Source organism: Dermacentor variabilis, chromosome 4, assembly GCF_050947875.1.
Source record: "Dermacentor variabilis isolate Ectoservices chromosome 4, ASM5094787v1, whole genome shotgun sequence".
Classification (NCBI taxonomy): domain Eukaryota; kingdom Metazoa; phylum Arthropoda; class Arachnida; order Ixodida; family Ixodidae; genus Dermacentor; species Dermacentor variabilis.
In genome coordinates this window covers 181,897,101-181,914,390 of record NC_134571.1, presented here as the reverse complement: position 1 = coordinate 181,914,390, position 17,290 = coordinate 181,897,101, and the positions used below count along the sequence as shown (strand labels likewise).

General features: G+C 47.2%; 1 protein-coding gene across 3 annotated transcripts in view; it reads right to left on the bottom strand.

Moving 5' to 3' along the window:
* The window catches only part of LOC142579982 (uncharacterized), a 153,190-nt gene extending 136,162 nt beyond the window's left edge, over window positions 1-17,028 (bottom strand). For all 3 annotated transcript variants that reach the window (XM_075690680.1, XM_075690681.1, XM_075690682.1), the window contains exon 1: window positions 16,868-17,028. The gene's annotated coding sequence lies outside the window, so the exon portion shown is untranslated. The remainder of the gene's footprint in view (window positions 1-16,867) is intronic.
* Window positions 17,029-17,290: the final 262 nt, after the last annotated feature.

Sequence of the window (17,290 nt, the reverse complement as noted above, 5' to 3'; positions counted from 1 at the left end):
TTTCAGGTGTTGCTTGTATACACGTTACAGTCACCACTCAGGAGCTTCCTGTGCCGTAGCTTTCGCAATGAAAGTTGACTCGCCATCCCGGCTCGGCGAAAGTGGACGTGCAGCGAAGCTGTTAAAAGCCACCCCTACAACTGCTTAGGGGGGTACGCAATATTTTTTTTTTTGCTTTAGAGTAAGGGTAGCGAACGTGATATACCGTACTGATAATAATGAAAGTAAGGGTAATTCTGACAGCACGTGGTCGCAACAACATTGAATACAGCTGCTAGGCTGGATTTTTTATATACGAAAGGCTAGGGACGTCACTGCAGTCGCAGCGAGCGCATGCGTAATCGTAATCAGCAGCAGGAGCGCTACGTTCTTGTCAATGGTATCAGGAGTGCCTTGTCATCAATTATGTGGGTTGGATGCTTCTTTTATGCTTGTTCTTTACTGAAGTGTATGCTGTTCTGCGTGTTGTTTGCATGATTCCAAATAATATACGCACTCTTCGCCTCACTTTGGTGAATGCTCGAAGCCTCTGTCTTATAGGGTACGAGCTACTGCTTCTGGTTTGCACTGTCGCCGGTATTGGACCACTTTTTTGATAATGTATATACAGGGATTATACGTACAAAAATATGATCTTCGACGTTTGTGGACGACGTTTGCGAATTTTGACCCCCTGTGGCTGTTAACATCTAGCCATTGGACGATACACGGACATTTTCGCCTCTGCCGCACACTAAACAGTTGGCAGGAAAGGCCTCCATTTAAAAGTGGCACATAATCTGTGCATCCAAGCGCAGTGTACTAAAGCATCGTGTTGCTGTGTTTGAGGAATGCTTGTTACGTGGGATATTCAACTGTGCATGGGAGGAATTTGAGGCATCTTTTCCGTCACTGTTGAGCGGCATTTTCGGTCTGGCACATGCATACCCTCTAAGATGGCTTGAGATACGATAATTGAGGAGCGGCCCACACCTACTGCCTGCTGCCACATATGCTAGCTTGCATAAGAAGGTTTACTGAAAACCGGCCCTGACTGAATGGCACGTACCCAGTGCGCCAGCTTGGTGTCAAAGATTTTCATCGTACGCCGGTACCCACCCTGTCCCACATCTACAGCGACTTGTGTCAGCAATGAAAGGGGCTCCTTGCAGAGGAGCCTCTTTACATACACACAATGCCACACACTCATTGATCTAAGTTTTCCTGACGCTTGGTATCGATCCCTGCTCCATCAAGAACGCCAGATTGGCTAATTTGACCACGAAGTAACCAGTGACGCATGAAGGCGGCTAAATGGCTAGATACAGAGAAACACAGAAAGAATTATTCATGGACAAAAATCTAGATAAATTCTTCCGCTCGGGAAAGCATGTGAAGTACCTAAGGAATACTAAAGCCTCAAAGATTCGCGATGACCGGTCTCACAATGACTGTCGACGGTAATGCGTTTATCATTGAATCAATATACTGACACAATATTTTGGCACCATCGAATGGAATTCTGTATGAGATATATGCTGCAGTGGGAGTCCTATTTCGTGCTTCCTTAAGAATACCGTACAAAAGCTTTTCAAGGCAGGTACCGCAGAAATGCAGCAGGAGGACATGAAATAAGATCCTATGTAATTGAAAATGAAGGGGTCATTACATTTTACAAAGCGCTTGCCAAGCTCTTATACAAAACTCCAGAAAACTTCAAGCTTGCTAAGGTATTCAAGTCATGTCAACTATATATTAATTCGTAGAAAGCGACTGAAGCATTTCAATCCTAGTAGCTTCGTCGAAGAACTGTACAACACATTTACCAAGTGTAGCGAAGAGAGACACTAGTGGGTTCAGCGCTACTGGCTCTAAACGCTAGTAGGTAAAGCGCTCCTGTTCAGCAACGGCTCTCGTGCTTGGAAGCTGTGACTGCCCTGCCCGACGACGTTGCGCTGCTCCGAGGTCTGCCAAATAAACACCTTCAGAATTGGTGGAGTGTGCGGGGTACCCTCACACGATCATCCTGGAACTCCGGTCTCGTACCCTACCATCTACCATGCCCCAAGACGCCTCCCAGCAAACGCCTCCTCCTGCACCCACTGCGTGTCCCGGGGTGCCTCGTCATCGCGACCCTCCTATCTACACTGGAGCGGACGACACTGACGTGGACGAATGGCTCACGGCGTACGACAGAGTAGGCGACCATAACAAGTGGGACGAAGCGGCCAAACTAAGCCATGTTCTGTTTTGCCTCGCTGGAGTGGCCAGCCTGTGGTATAACAACCATAAAGCAGAGTTCCAGACATGGTCGGAATTGAAGACTTCCCTCGCCGATGTATTTGGTCGCCCTGCTGTTCGCAAGCTGCGTGCCGAGCAACGTTTGCAAGAACGAGCTCAACAGCCAGGCGAAACATTCACCAGTTATATCGAAGATGTCCTGGACCTATGCAGGAAAGTCGATTAGACCATGGCGGAGTCTGATCGAATCCGAAACATCCTGAAGGGCATAGAAGACGACGCCTTTAACATGTTTCTGGTCAAAAGTCCATGCTCTGTGGCTGAAATCGTCACACTGTGCCAGAGCTATGAAGAACTCCGCAGGCAGCGGTCACTGACCCGTCGATCTCTGCCGCGTGACGAACACCTGCTGCCATGTCCAGCAGGCAGCGTTGCTCGCAGAAATGAAGGCGTTCGTCCGCGAGGAAGTTGCCCGGCAACTCTCGTTGGTGGATTTTGCACAGCCGCAGTCGGTACACGCGCCTACGCCAAGTTTTGCGCCTCCGTTTCGCCGCGTCATAGCGCAAGAACTGCACGAGGTTTTGCCAGAGCACGACCAGCGTGTTCCTGCGGCTGCGCCTCACAGCTACGCCGAAGTCATGGCCAGGTCCAACAGATCCCGACGGCTGTACCACTCAGCTACGCAGAAGTCGTCACCCAGCCTTAACAACTCCCTCAACGGGGACTTCTCACGTACGCCAAAGTCCTCGCTACGCCCCGAAAACAGCCTGCTATCCAATCACTGCACCAGCCGCCACGTCCAACGGTTTCTTCCACATGGATGGGACCTGCTGCACCGACTCGGTGGCATACAGCGGAAAATCGACCGATATGTTTTGCGTGCGGCTATGCAGGCCACGTCGCACGCCACTGTAGTTGCGCGCAGTCGCCAAGCGCTACACCATATGTGTCAAGTTCAATGGCGGGTTCTCTGCGCCCTTATTACGACGACGATCCTCGGGCTGCGTCACCGGTCCGCCAACATCCGCCACTCAACTTCACACCGACGCTCCCCATCACCGATGCGGCCTCGTCCCAAAGCTCGGGATGAGGAAAACTAATCTTCGCAGTCCATGAGGCAAGGGCTGCGACGCCGTCAAAACGCGGAAGTCCTCAATGTAGCCCGACCAATGTGATAGACGTGTTAGTTGACGGTGTGCGCACATATGCCCTCGTGGCTACCGGAGCCGCTGTATCAGTTATGGACGCAAAGCTTTGTCACTTCCTTCGAAAGGTTACGACGCCCATTGCTGCATTCGCCCTCCGCACAGCAGGCGCACAGCGTATTCACCCGATTGCGACGTGCGCCACTCGTGTTCTCATCGAGGACGTTGTATATGCCGTCAAATTTATTGTGATTTCCTCGTGCTACCACGAAGTTATACTGGGGTGGGACTTTCTCGCCCGCCACGATGCCGTCATTCATTGCGCACGGGCCGAACTAGAACTGTCGCCGATCTCAGATATGACGCTTGCCGATAATGCTTCTTTTGCGAACACACTACTCATCAGACACGGCACCAACGTTCCTCCCAACTCGTCAGTGATTGTATCAATGCATTGCAGCAGCCTCTCTGGCGCCATCGCACTACTTTCTCCGTCGGGCCGCTTTTATACTCGTAAAGGTCGGCTGCTGCCTTTTGTGACTGTGAACGTCAAACAGGGCTCCACAGCTATTTTTGTCTGTAACCCCTTCCCATACCCTGTGATGCTGCTTCAAGGCGAATGTCTTGGCCACGTGGAAGTGATCGACGCCGTACAAATTACGGTTGTTCCCGAAGACACGTCCTGCGCCAGTTACAACACGCTCGGTTCTCTCTCTACGTCGGACCCTTTGCCCACAGGTGTGTTCGATTCATCTATTGCCGATGGCCTCACCCCACCTCAGCGTTCGCAGCTTCTGCGCATCTTAGAAGAATTTCGTTCTTCTTTTGATGTCGGGCAACCTTCCCTTGGCCGGGCGTGTGCTGTCACGCACCATATTGACACTCGCTCCCAACCGCCATTGCGGCAACGACCATATCGCGTCTCTGCCACAGAACGTCGTGTGATTAATGAGCAAGTGGACGATATGCTTCGCCGCGAAGTCATCCGACCCTCGAACAGTCCATGGGCATCCCCTGTCGTCCTTGTTACGAAAAAAGACGGCTCGGTACCGTTCTGTGTGGACTATCGGCGCCTGAAGAAGATCACTCGCAAAGATGTATACCCGCTGCCGCGAATCGATGACGCCATCGATAGACTCCACGGAGCAGAATTCTTTTCATCTCTAGATTTACGCTCCGGCTATTGGCAAGTACCCATGGCTGACGTCGATAGGCCGAAGACAGCCTTTGTCACACCCGACGGCTTATACGAATTTAACGTCATACCGTTTGGACTTTGTAATTCACCAGCAACCTTTGAACGCATGATGGACACAGTTGTCCGCGGTTTGAAGTGGCATACGTACTTATGTTATCTCGACGACGTTCTTGTTTTTGCCTCTGACTTCACCACGCACCTTCAACGCCTACGGCGTGTTTTGACGTGCTTAGCAAACGCTGGCCTCCAACTGAACCTAAAGAAGTGCCGATTTGCAGTCCGGCAGCTCACGATACTAAGTTACGTCGTCTCGAAGTATGGAATCCTCCCCGATCCTGCCAAACTCCGTGCTGTATCTGAATTTCCTAAACCGACGTCCGTCAAAGAACTGCGCAGTTTTGTAGGTTTGTGTTCCTACTTCAGGCGCTTCATTCTCAATTTCGCCGCCGTCATATCGCCCCTGACGAAGCTTCTTGGCAGCACCTCTCCATTCGAGGTCGTCCGAGTGCGACGAGGCGTTCACTAAGCTCCGTCGTTTGCTGACGTCTCCTGCCATTTTGCGCCACTACGACCCAACGGCACCTATTGAGGTACACACAGATGCCAGTGGTGTTGGCCTCGGCGCCGTCTTAGCGCAGCGCAAAAAACTGTTTCCTGAACATGTTGTGGCATATGCAAGCCGTATGCTTACTAAAGCCGAGATCAATTACACCGGCACAGAAAAAGAATGCCTGGCGATCATTTGGGCGCTTACCAAGTTCCGGCCCTATTTGTATTTGTACTAAGGATCCCTCAGGCCGTCTCGCCCACTGGGCGCTTCGCTTACAGGATTACGATATCCGCGTACGGTACCTCAACGGACGCCAGCATGCTCATGCGGACGCCCTCTCACGTTCTCCCTTGCCAGACGACAATGCCTGCTGCGCAATATCCCAGCTTGACGCTTCTTCCGTCGACAGTGGGCCCATCGCTTCTGAGCAGCGCAAGGACCCCTGGATTGCCTCCATCATAGACTGCCTCGCTGATCCGTCATTGCAGCCAACCACTCGTGCATTGCGCCGTCAAGCTCGCCATTTCGCCATTCGCGACGACCTGCTTCACCGGCGCAATTACACCTCTGACGGCCGCCAGTAGTTATAAGTTGTACGTCGAAGCCTGCGTTCTGAGTTCTGTGCATCGTTCCACTCTGATCCACAGTATGGTCACTCGGGACTTTTCAAAACCAACCAGCGCCTCCGACGACGCTACTACTGGCGAGGAATGTACAACTACATTAAAAAGTTCGTTCGCTCACGCCCCGACTGCTAGCGCCGAAAATCTTCACCCCACCTCTCGCCAGCTGATCTGCAGCCTCTACGCTGTCCTACCCGGCCGTTCCGGCGCGTTGGCATCGATTTGTATGGGCCAATTCCCCTGACGTCGGCTGGTAACCACTGGGCCACTGTAGCAGTAGATCACCTTACACGATACGCTGAAACCGCCGCTCTCCAAGCAGCTACAGCGCTCGATGTTGCATCATTCCTGCTTCGCCGATTCATCCTGCGGCATGGTCCACCTCAAGAACTGCTCAGCGATCGCGGACGCGTCTTCCTGTCGAAAGTAGTTGAAGCGATTCTCAAAGAGTGCCACGTTGTTCATCGTACGACTATGGCGTACCACCCTCAAACGAATGGCCTCACAGAACGCTTCAACCGTACGCTCGGCGACATGCTTTCAATGTACGTTGCCTCCGACCAGAGGAACTGGGACGCGATTCTGCTATTCGTCACCTACGCGTATAATACCGCTACGCAGAGCACCACTGGATTTTCACCCTATTTCTTGCTGTATGGTCGACACCCTTCGCACACCATCGACACCATTCTTCCGTACCGGCCCGATGGATCCGAGTGCCTGCCTATTTCTGCCACGGTCAGACTTGTAGAAGAGTGCCGCGACCTCGCACGGGCCTTTACTTCCGATGATCAAGAGCACCAGAGGAGTACTCGCGGTGACGCCACTGTCACGGTCACCTTTCCGGGAGTGCTTGTGTGGCTATCAGTCCCTTTAACTGCCCCTGGCCTCTCATCAAAACTGGTCCCTAAGTATGAAGTCCCTTATCGTGTTCTCCAACGCGCATCTCCTGTGAACTATGTCATAGAACCAGTTGAGCCATCTTCAGACATGCGCTGCCGTGGACGAGACATTGTTTATGTCGATCGTTTAAAGCGTTACTACGACCCGCTCATCGTGACGAGCTGTTAGGTCACCGGACGGCTCCCTTGTCGCTGCCGGGGGATGATTGTAGCGAAGAGAGATGCTAGTGGTTTCAGCGCTACTGGCTCTAAACGCTAGTGGGTCGTGCGCTCCTGCTCAGCAACGGCTCTTGTGCTTGGAATGCTGTGACTACCCTGCCCTTCGACGTTGCGCTGCTCCGAGCTCTGCCAAATAAACACCTTTAGACAAGGAAATTTTTATTAGGACCATGGCCTCACTTGATTACAATCAACCAGGGGAACTGGCTTTCATCAGGAAAACGTTTCTGAAACGCATCACACTAATGTCGGCACTGTGAAAATTCAGGACTTTACGTGGCACAACCACCATCTCTATTAGGTTTCCGTATATTACTGAATGGCGTTTGACTCAGTAGGAAGCCAGGAGTTATGAGCGCACTGCGTGACTAAAGAGTGCAGGCAGCATACATTTATATTTTGGGAAATATCTAGAAAGACTCCAGAGCTACCCTGTTCTCCAGAGGAAATGCGAAAAAGCACCTGCAAAAATAGAGGTCCTGCAAGGAGTCACAACGTCGAATGCTATTCACTGCATGCTAGAACTATTCCAGCTATTTGACTGGGAAGGATTGAGACTGAATATCTCATTGAATATCTCAGCAACGCATGATGTGCAAAATACATTGTCATATTAAGCTGTGCTAAAGATAATTTCGAAAAGCACTTTCATTATATTCAGTGATAAATTGTAAAAGTAGACTTGGAGATTGTTCTGCAGACGGCAAATATATTGTTCGATTGTTCGGGAATATAAGAACAATCCATAACTGGCCGTCTGCCATTGGAACCTGAGAGGCTGCATCTACCCAGGTCAATTACATACAGCGGATCCAGATTATGAGAAAGACAATTTAGGAAGACTAAACACGGGTTGCAGCGCGTATGGCCGGCATTATGGCATCATGACCGACGGCTTACCGCGATCCTTCGAAAGAGAGGTGTAAAATCATTACATTACACGGGTACTCTGCTAATATTTGCATAAACTTTGAACATTGTAGAAGCTAACACCAATAAAAACAACGTGTGCCATAGATTTGTTCACAGCTCATCAGACATTGCACTCTATCGGAGTATGTTATCTGTTCTTACATTCTCGTCACAAATGTGCGCTGTCGCCCTTCACGTACAACGGCCGCCTGTCGCCAGCAGTTAACGATGTCGTAAAGGTAGGTGTCCTCAGTACGTTCCGCTTATCGGCCCGCCACTCGCTTTTCAGCATCCCTCCACAGAAATGTCTCGCGATAATTTGTCCCTATTGCACTAATACTGATAAGGTAGGAATTTCAACGTTTTTTTTTCTTTGTGATGTCCATTGCTTCTTTTTTAAGATGTCCTAGTTCTTATGTTTGGCAGGAGATAGCGCAGCAGCGAATTCCGCAAGTGATACGGTTTTCGTAAGAGATACAACTGCCCTTTTGAGACAGGTGCAAAAAGAAATCAAAGGGCTGCGTTTTTCCCTGCCTTCTCCTGTTGTGCTACGGGGTTTGTCATGCAGCTAATGTTCGCAGCCTTGGTGTAGCGGTAGGTCTTTCTTAATGTATAGAACCAGTTTCCTACGAAGAACTTCAAAAACAAAATATACCGTCTAATCTCCCCCAAGGGGAAGTATCGTGGTGCGTAGCAATACAACGTGGCCCCTCATTTACGCGTTTGCGAGCTATATAAACGTTCCTGCTTCTCTTCTTCCGTTAGATCACGCAGCGTAGCTCAGCATATCTTTTGCTGTTATGAAACATGACACAGATGAAGAAGGTGGATATTGCTCACCTTCTGCAGTAAAGCCATGTCAGCAATCCCGAGAGCCAGAGTAGCTGTGGTTAAATCCACTCAATAAACTAAAAGAAACGTAATGTTTTTAAAAGCTCCGCCGTGCTTCAATTCTACGTGTTATCTCGACGTTCGAACCTCCTGCTGTCCACGAGGCCGGGGGATCGAATCCCTGGCACGGCTTCGGCATTTCGATGAGGGCGAAATGCGACTTAGGTGCAGGTTTCGGTTCACGTTAAAGAACCCCACGTTGTTAAAATGTCACGAGACCCCATTGCGGTATGCCTTATAATCAGATCGTGGTTTTGAGACGTGAAACTCTATAGTTTCATTTTGGTTTTTTTAGCATGTCTTCTTACATGTACCGTGTTCCGTATTAGCAACGTCGGTTGGCTCTGCTTTTGGGTGCAGCACCAGTGAAAGTGAAGCGAGCCACTTGCCAGGATTCTTTCGGGGAAGTGAGATGCGGAGAAGTTGTGTGGCTTCAAAAAATGAGCCGCTCTAACTTCAACGTTGCCTTTACAGCGAAGCTGTTAGCCTCTAGTCGGTCGGGATTGTTCGTCGCGTCGTTGTCACGGAATGAAAAATCTTCAGCTAGTGAAACAAAACGTGTATACATTCCTTGGTATCACGCGTACAACTTGCAGCACAGTATTCGTTTCAATAAAGAGCCAGCACGACAAGAATCCCAACCAAATAATTGTTCAACAAGTGCTTCTGCTTACAATGCGATGGGCGTAGCGCTCCGCGCGTACGTTTCCAGGTATAGATTGCTGTTGCGTAAGCTGCCGCGGTGCCAGTAGCTTGCGCGGTGGGGCGAGATGACGCAAGCCTTTCATGTATAAAAAAGCCAACCTAGGAACCTAGCAGCCTACGAGCAGTGTTCTTGTATAGGCTCCCGCAGGGAGCAGAGTGGCTCATAACTCTTCTAGCGCCGCTCACACCACTATTCGCCGAGCGCTATCACGTGGTGCAATTTTTTTCAAATTACAGTTCAATTACTTCGAGCAGCCATCAAACTGCGAGTCTGGGGAGCAACTGTGGCATAGATATCGTAGTAGTATAGTAACATGCGTTTAGCCCTTTGTTCCTACTCGTATTGAGAAAACGCGCAAACGAAATCCGCGGATAACACGCAGCATTATTCATATGAAACGGAAAGTAGGAGCGACAGAAGGTGCAGCAATGAAAAGTGATGTGAAAGGAACTCTTGAGAAATCCAAAAAAAAGCTATGTGATCACACGCTTGCCAAATTAAATGTTCAGCCCGCAAATTTTGGCGGTAATTCAGTGAAAAAAATGAAAGAATGGAACAGATTGAACATGAGGGAAAAGTCCTGACACGAGTTGAAGACTAAGCTGATGCTTTCAATCGCTTCTTTGAGTCTGTTTATACAACAGGAAAGCGTGAAAAGATAGGCGAATACATCAACAGCGATATGAGGACGATATGAGCGACATGAGCCATGAAGTTGTTTTACAGTTGCTGCTTGAATTAGACGCGAAGAAGGGAAGTGGACCGGATGGTCTGTCAACTGAATTTTTGAAACGATATGCCAAATGGATTTCCTTTTATTTAGGGATAATATTTGTGAAGTCAATTGGAACGTATTCACTTCCACACGACTGCCGCAATGCAAAAGTATTCGCCGTTTTTAAAAATGGCAACCGTACGCAAGTAAACAATTATAGACCCATATCCTTGATGTCAGTTTGCGGCAAGGTCCGACAACACGTTAATGCAAAACATATTATTAGTCTAAATAATAGTCTAAAAATCAAGAGTCTAAACAATAGCAGAGCTATCCAACCTTATTTAACACGTACTCAAGCTTTTCCTTTCACCTTTTTTTCCTGAAACTATTGAAATATGCAACCGATTGCCTATTGCAGTTGTGAGCCAATAGGGCCACTGCGATTTCGAATATGCGTTAGAGACTTTCTTTTGCGATGATGTATACCCAATTTTTCTACGAGCACTTATTTATTTGTTGACTCTTTTTTGCATACCACTCTTCTTTGCTCCTTGTTTTTTGCTGTTAACTACCAACAGCGTTAGTGAATTTGTATATTACAAAGAATGAAAGTTAGGTATCATGTATTCTTGACACATCTCCCTCCCTGTAATTGCCGTAAGTACGGGGTTGACAGTATCAAATAAAAAATATAATGTAATATGTTCAACGGCACCGCTGCGAAACAAACTTTACGGGCGCAGCGCCGACTCGTTTCCATCAGTGCCATCGAAATTGCAATCAGCGTACCGTCGAGCGTGCGTTGCACCAATCGAGTCCCGGTTGTAGAGTACGGTATTCGACGATAATTAGTTGAGGACTTTGCTGAAGCGATACGAAGCGCATCAGTTTGACCCTTGTAGTCCTGTATGACAGGGTGCATTGCATCAAAGTGCACAAACCGCAAGGAAGGTGGCAAAGCTTTTTCCGCGGTTCTGTGCGGACGGACGAGACCGGCCAGCTCCAAAAGAGACCAGGATATGCAAGGTGTGTTCGCCTTCTTTAAGGAGGCGAGTTCTGAATGTTTACGCTAAAGAACATTTACCTCGAGTAACACTCCTGTACACACTGAAATGCGTAGGCCTGACATGAGTCGTTGTTCAATTGTGCAATTTGTTGTGTATATGTGCAGCGCAACAGAGACGTAGCACAATGGATGGATGATACGTTTGTGTCGCGCTGCCAATATATGCCAAGAGTGTTGACTTACGAACTCGCACAATTCGCTGTGGTGCTTGTACTATTGTTCAGACTATGCGGCTTAATAACAGTGTATTCAATACAGAGAAAATTCTAGCAGATACAATTTGCCCGCTGCACCCTGGTCTTTCTCTACTCTGATTTCTTTAAAATTTTTTGTTGGCTTTCTGATTTTCATGTAAAGGCGATTGATGGGCTGCTGTTCATCGTATTGTTGTAAGTGAAAACATTGTGCGCTTCTGCTGATCAGACAGCTGTGACAGCTTCAACGTTTACCGCCCGTAATATGTTGCCTTATCAGTGAGCCTTAGTCGACGTGCGGAATATAAGATTCTTTTTATACGTTTAATAAGAAGTGTGTTGTAGTAAATTAATCTGAGCAGTGCGAAGTGACAAAGAATATGTGTTGTCATATACAGTCGGTAATGTGTGAATAACTTGCAAGTTTGCCATCCTATGTGATTAGTGAAACAAAAACTAACGTATTCTTACTCTCAATAACTTGTTGCCATTATAGTGGCTTTCAATTCTGCCCCCCAAGGCTTCAAGAACCAGCACTCATCCCCTGCTGCCACCAGCCATTGCTCGTCCATTCCCTTGTACGAAATAAATTTTCACTAGACGCTCGTGCATCTTAAATCTTTTGTCACTTGCAGATTTACTGCTACGAAGCAGCTATTAAGTTTGCGGTATCAGTCGTAAAAATATGCTTTGCATAAAATTCACGCAGGGAACATTTGAAATGCGTTTATATCTACGTGTCTGCAGTGCATATATCGAAAACGTGCAGCTGCTGTGAACGACCATTAGTGATGAATGACGGTCACGGTTAATGGTCACTGACATAACTTCAACCGCGATAGTTCTCTTGGCAACAATCATTATTCGTCTGGTTTCGGTAGCCAAAATGTACTCACATGATTGATTACCAAACATGTGTGAATTATTCTTTAAACACTCTTTAAAGCATTTCTTGCCTGCCAGCCTCCACGAGAGGACTTCATACGCATGCTGAACAACATTGCACCGCTTGTTATTGCAAGATAATGTGCGTTTGCACGCCAACTTATGAGCTGTTGAAGCCACGGGCGTAGTGAGGATTTAATTCATTTCAATATCATCTCAATATCTTTTCATATCATTCATTTCAATATCTTCAGACATGATCGAACTACCAAACGTGGTGGCGGCGTATTCATTGGCGCTCATAAGGACCTTCAATGTACTGAAATTAAGACATCGTCCTCCCTAGAAATTCTGTTCGTCCTGTGTAATGCCTCTTACCCACCCACAATAATCGCAGTCTGATATCGCCCCCTGATAATGATCCTAACTTTGTTGCAGAATTCCACGAAACATTGCGCTCGGTAACTGAATTGCATCATCACTCTCCGATTTTACTGTTCGGTGATTCTAACTTCCCCGCCATAAACTGGACTAACCTAACATCCGCAACTTCGCAACACAGTACCGAAAGCGATTTTGTTAACTCCTGCCTAACCTTTGGATTAACGCAACTAGTCACTGAACCTACACCTCAAAGTTGTAATTCTTCTAACATACTCGACCTCATTTTTGCTTCTGATCCTGACAAAGTTTATGCAATGACGCATTTGCCTGGTCTTAGTGATCATTCTATAATCCATGCATCGTACTCCTGTCAGCTTACACAACCTACAAAGATAACCAAAGTGATCAAACTGTATGACAAAGGAAATTACTCGGCAATTAACTCGGAACTCGCACATTTTGCTGCTTCATTCCACGCCAGTTTTTTTATGCGTTCTGTCGAAACTAACTGGCTGCTTTTTAAAAACAAGATGCTCGATGTGTTCGCGAGATACGTACCCGTTATTACCCTAACCGAAAAACAGTCATCCCCATGGTTTAATATCACACTAAAGCGTCTTAACAATAAAAAGAAAAGGCTTTTTCGCTCGGCTAAACGATTTAACAACGCAGGCGCATGGAATAAGTATTACCTTGCAGAAAAAGAATTCGAAGCTCTAGCAAATAAAGAAAAACGCACTTTTTTTTCGCAAACGCTGCCGTCTATGTTAAGAAGTAACCCCTCCAAAATTCTGGAAGGTTATTAACCCTAATAACTTCCAACCATTAGCTCTGTTTGACGATCAAAACCATCGTATTCCCGATTGCGAAATTGCTGAACAACTTAACCGTACTTTTTCTTCCGTCTTCACAACTGAACCTGTTAACATATTACCTCGCTTTCCTCTTTCGGATCATGAAGCCATGCCTGATATTACCTTTTGTCCTTACGGCATTGAGAAACTAATTGATTCATTAAAACTTACATCATCGTCTGGCGTCGATGAAATAAATGCTAAAATGCTGAAAAACACCAAAACAAATGTGAGCGCGATGGTATGTGCTATTTTTCAGCAATCATTGTCATCAGGAGTGGTGCCGGAAGACTGGAGAGTAGGCAAGATTGTTCCAGTCCCCAAAAAAGGTCCTCCATCGCTGTGCTCTAGTTATCGCCCCATTTCACTCACCAGTGTTTGTTGCAAATTAATGGAGCATGTTATTTACTCTCAGATATTAAACTTTGTAGTATCCAATAACCTCTTTCACCCAGCTCAACATGGCTTCCGTAAAGGTCTTTCATGTGACACCCAACTAGCTTTATTTTTACATGATCTAAACTCTAACCTCGACTTGAACGTACCTGTAGATGCTATTTTCTTAGATTTTGAAAAGGCATTTGACAAAGTTCCACACCAACGGCTACTCCTAAAACTTTCCCGTCTCAAGATTAATCCATTTGTAACTAGACTGGATACGTAGCTTCCTCACTAACCGACAACAGTTTGTATTTGCTAACACACAGTCATCTAAAAGATCTGTCCTTTCGGGCGTACCACAAGGCACAGTTCTCGGACCACTACTCTTTCTAATTTACATTAATGATCTTCCTACTGAGATCTCTTCTAACATTCGATTATTTGCAGACGATTGTGTAGTTTATCGACGCATAACTAACACTTCAGACATGCATTTGCTTTAAGATGACCTAAAACGCATTGAATTATGGTGTAACAAATGGTTGATGTCTTTGAATACTAAAAAAACCTCGCTAGTTTCTTTCCATCGCAGACAGCATCACCAATCGGGGAAATACACCATATACGGTGCCGAAATCTCATCCGTAGACTCCTATAAGTACCTCGGCATAACCTTTTCCACTACCCTAAATTGCTCACATCATGTCACTAACTTAGCCAATGCCGCGAATCGAACCCTCGGTTTTCTCCGCCGGAATCTAAGGCTTGCTCCCCCATCAGTAAAATTGTTAGCTTATGTTACATATGTCCGCCCTAAGTTAGAATATGCATGCTCTGTCTGGGATCCTCACCAACATAACCTATCTAATACATTGGAATCAATTCAAAACCGTGCAGCCCGGTTTATCTACTCTGAATATTCTTATCATGCAAGCGTGTCTGAACTAAAATCTCGTGCCGGTCTTACTAATCTAGAATCGCGACGTCTTATTTCTAGACTGTGTCTTTTTCACAAATTCTATCACTCACCACTCCACATTTCAGCTATATTACCAGCTCATCGTCAGTCCAGCCGCATTAACCACAGCAAAGCCGTGTATCCTCCCCCGGCGCAGACTACCTCTCATCTACGATCATTTTTTGTGAAAACCGCCAGGGACTGGAATGGTCTGTCTGCCGACATCACGCACCACTCCGACACTCATCACTTCAAGGCTGCTCTCAAAACACTGTTTTGTTAAAGCCCATCCCTCATGTAATACCCCATCTCTGGGGCCTTTGAGGTATAATAAATAAATAAATAACTTGTGTCACCCGAGCAGGAGGCTGCGGACGAAGCCAACATGGTAGCCCGAACACTGCCTTTACTCTTCGTCTTTCCTTTCAGACAGCGGCCTTCTTTCTTCCGTTACATGAGCGTGTATGTACGTACATACAAACAAAAACTTTCTGGGGGTTGGCAGCCCTCCGGCTCCGCGAATTGGTCAAGCGTAGTCTACATTAAAAAGTGACATCTTGCTCTGCGCTTGCAAACAATTTCAGCATATAGCTCGCGACCAGCACACACAAAAAACAAATAGAACACAGTGCGGTATTTGCCTTCTGTGCGCGCGAGAAGTGGCTTCACTGCAGAGCTGGAACGTAAGGCGGCCCTATGCTTAACTCTGCTCCCTGCAGGAGCATATACATGGACACTACCTACGACCAGTCGTGGCGTGCTGCCGCTGGCGGTATTGCTGGAGAATTCCATCACACGGGAAGTCTGCACGTCCACATTCTAGTCTGGCTGAATAATGTGCTCGAGGAGGAAATTAGCCATTAACCAATACATATCCCCCTTAGTATATGTAGTGGTGGTTTTCAAATGCTTCTCTGGAGGTAGACTCTGGATGAATCCGCATGCTGACATTACATGACAAGAATTTATGTGAGTCCTGAGGGACTGAGATCTTGGGGTGCCAAAACCGAAGGCTCCCGAAGATCAAGTCGGTGGCTCCGCCCACGATGGGACCGGGAGATCAAGTCCCGCCGCGAAGTCGTGGGCCCTCTGGACAACCTGGAGATGAATGTGGAGATTACTGCTCTTGAGAGATTCCTACCATTGTTCTTTCGTGATGGCTGGAGATACCTTAAAGGCCGGGCACAGCCAGAGCATGTGGTCAAAAGAGCATGAGTCATGACCACATTTGGGGCACGACTGTGAGTGTTCAGGATCTATCTTGTTAAGAGATCGAGGAGTAGGACGCGAACGGATTCGCAGGAGTCTGAGGGTGGTAGCCCGAGGTTTGTTCAGTTTGGGGTGAGGGGATGGAAATGTCCGCCTGCCTAGTCGATAATGCGAAACAATTTCATGGAATGTACATAATGGATCTTTGAGGATGTTGACCTCGTTCCAAGCCTGGCTACCAGCGACAGCGCGGTGCGTGAAATCACGCGCTCTCCGGTGGGCCTGCTTGTTAAGATTACATCCAAGTGGGTTAATTGAGCTATCAAGATGGGCTGGGAAACACGAGATTTGGTATCCTCCTTCGCTGCTTTCCCTAGTCCTTTGAAGTGTTTTAATCACAATAGTGTTCGCCTGTTCAGGTATGACGGCGGACGAGACGGATCTAACCGCCGTGCGCGAGTCCGAGAAGACGATAGCGGGATAGGGGATGGTGAGTCAATCGTTTTGTATGTTGCAGCCAATATGTGGACATCCAAAACAAACGCTATGGCTTGTGCTCTACTTCAAGTTCTGTGTCTCCTGTATCAGAAGAAAGGACAAACACATCTTTCTCTCTTCTCTCTTTAACCACTGAATCACCATGGAAACCCTTATAGCCATATTCACCTTCTGAATCCTTATAAATCTTGCATGTTAGCCAATAGTACAGTTAGTCAGTAGCGGGTATCAACACTATAGAACGCCTTACGGGTACTGTATACCATGAGAAGCTTTCCGTAAATGCTCATTCTGATTATTAGTGCTGGACAATTTTTCTTGCACACTGCAATTGGCAAGCAATCAAGAACCTACCTGTGTGTTGTAACTTCTCAGTGTGTCGTTGAAAAATATGTGGCACGTCCCTTTTAGGTAGCCAACTTGCGCTGGATGTGCTTCTTAGGAGACAAAGAGTAAGGCAATGTGGCTTGCTTCTGCGGCGCCAGTGCCGTTCAGCAGAATGACGTTTGCTCTTGCTCAAGTGATAGAGGGGCACACATTACGCTGTTATGAGCGTAGCTAGGACGCCCCTGTGGCAGAGATAAGGTTACCACTTTCGGAACCTGCTGAAGATTACGAAAGATAGGGAAACACGGGGCAGATTCTCCTCGTCTGTTAGAAACGGCTGCTTAGAGTTACCGAGTGCAATTTCTCCTGAGCTTTTATAACAAAAGCTGTTAAAGGGCAACTGCAAAGAATATGTAAATATATTGGCACAAATATATTTGCGCGGGTATG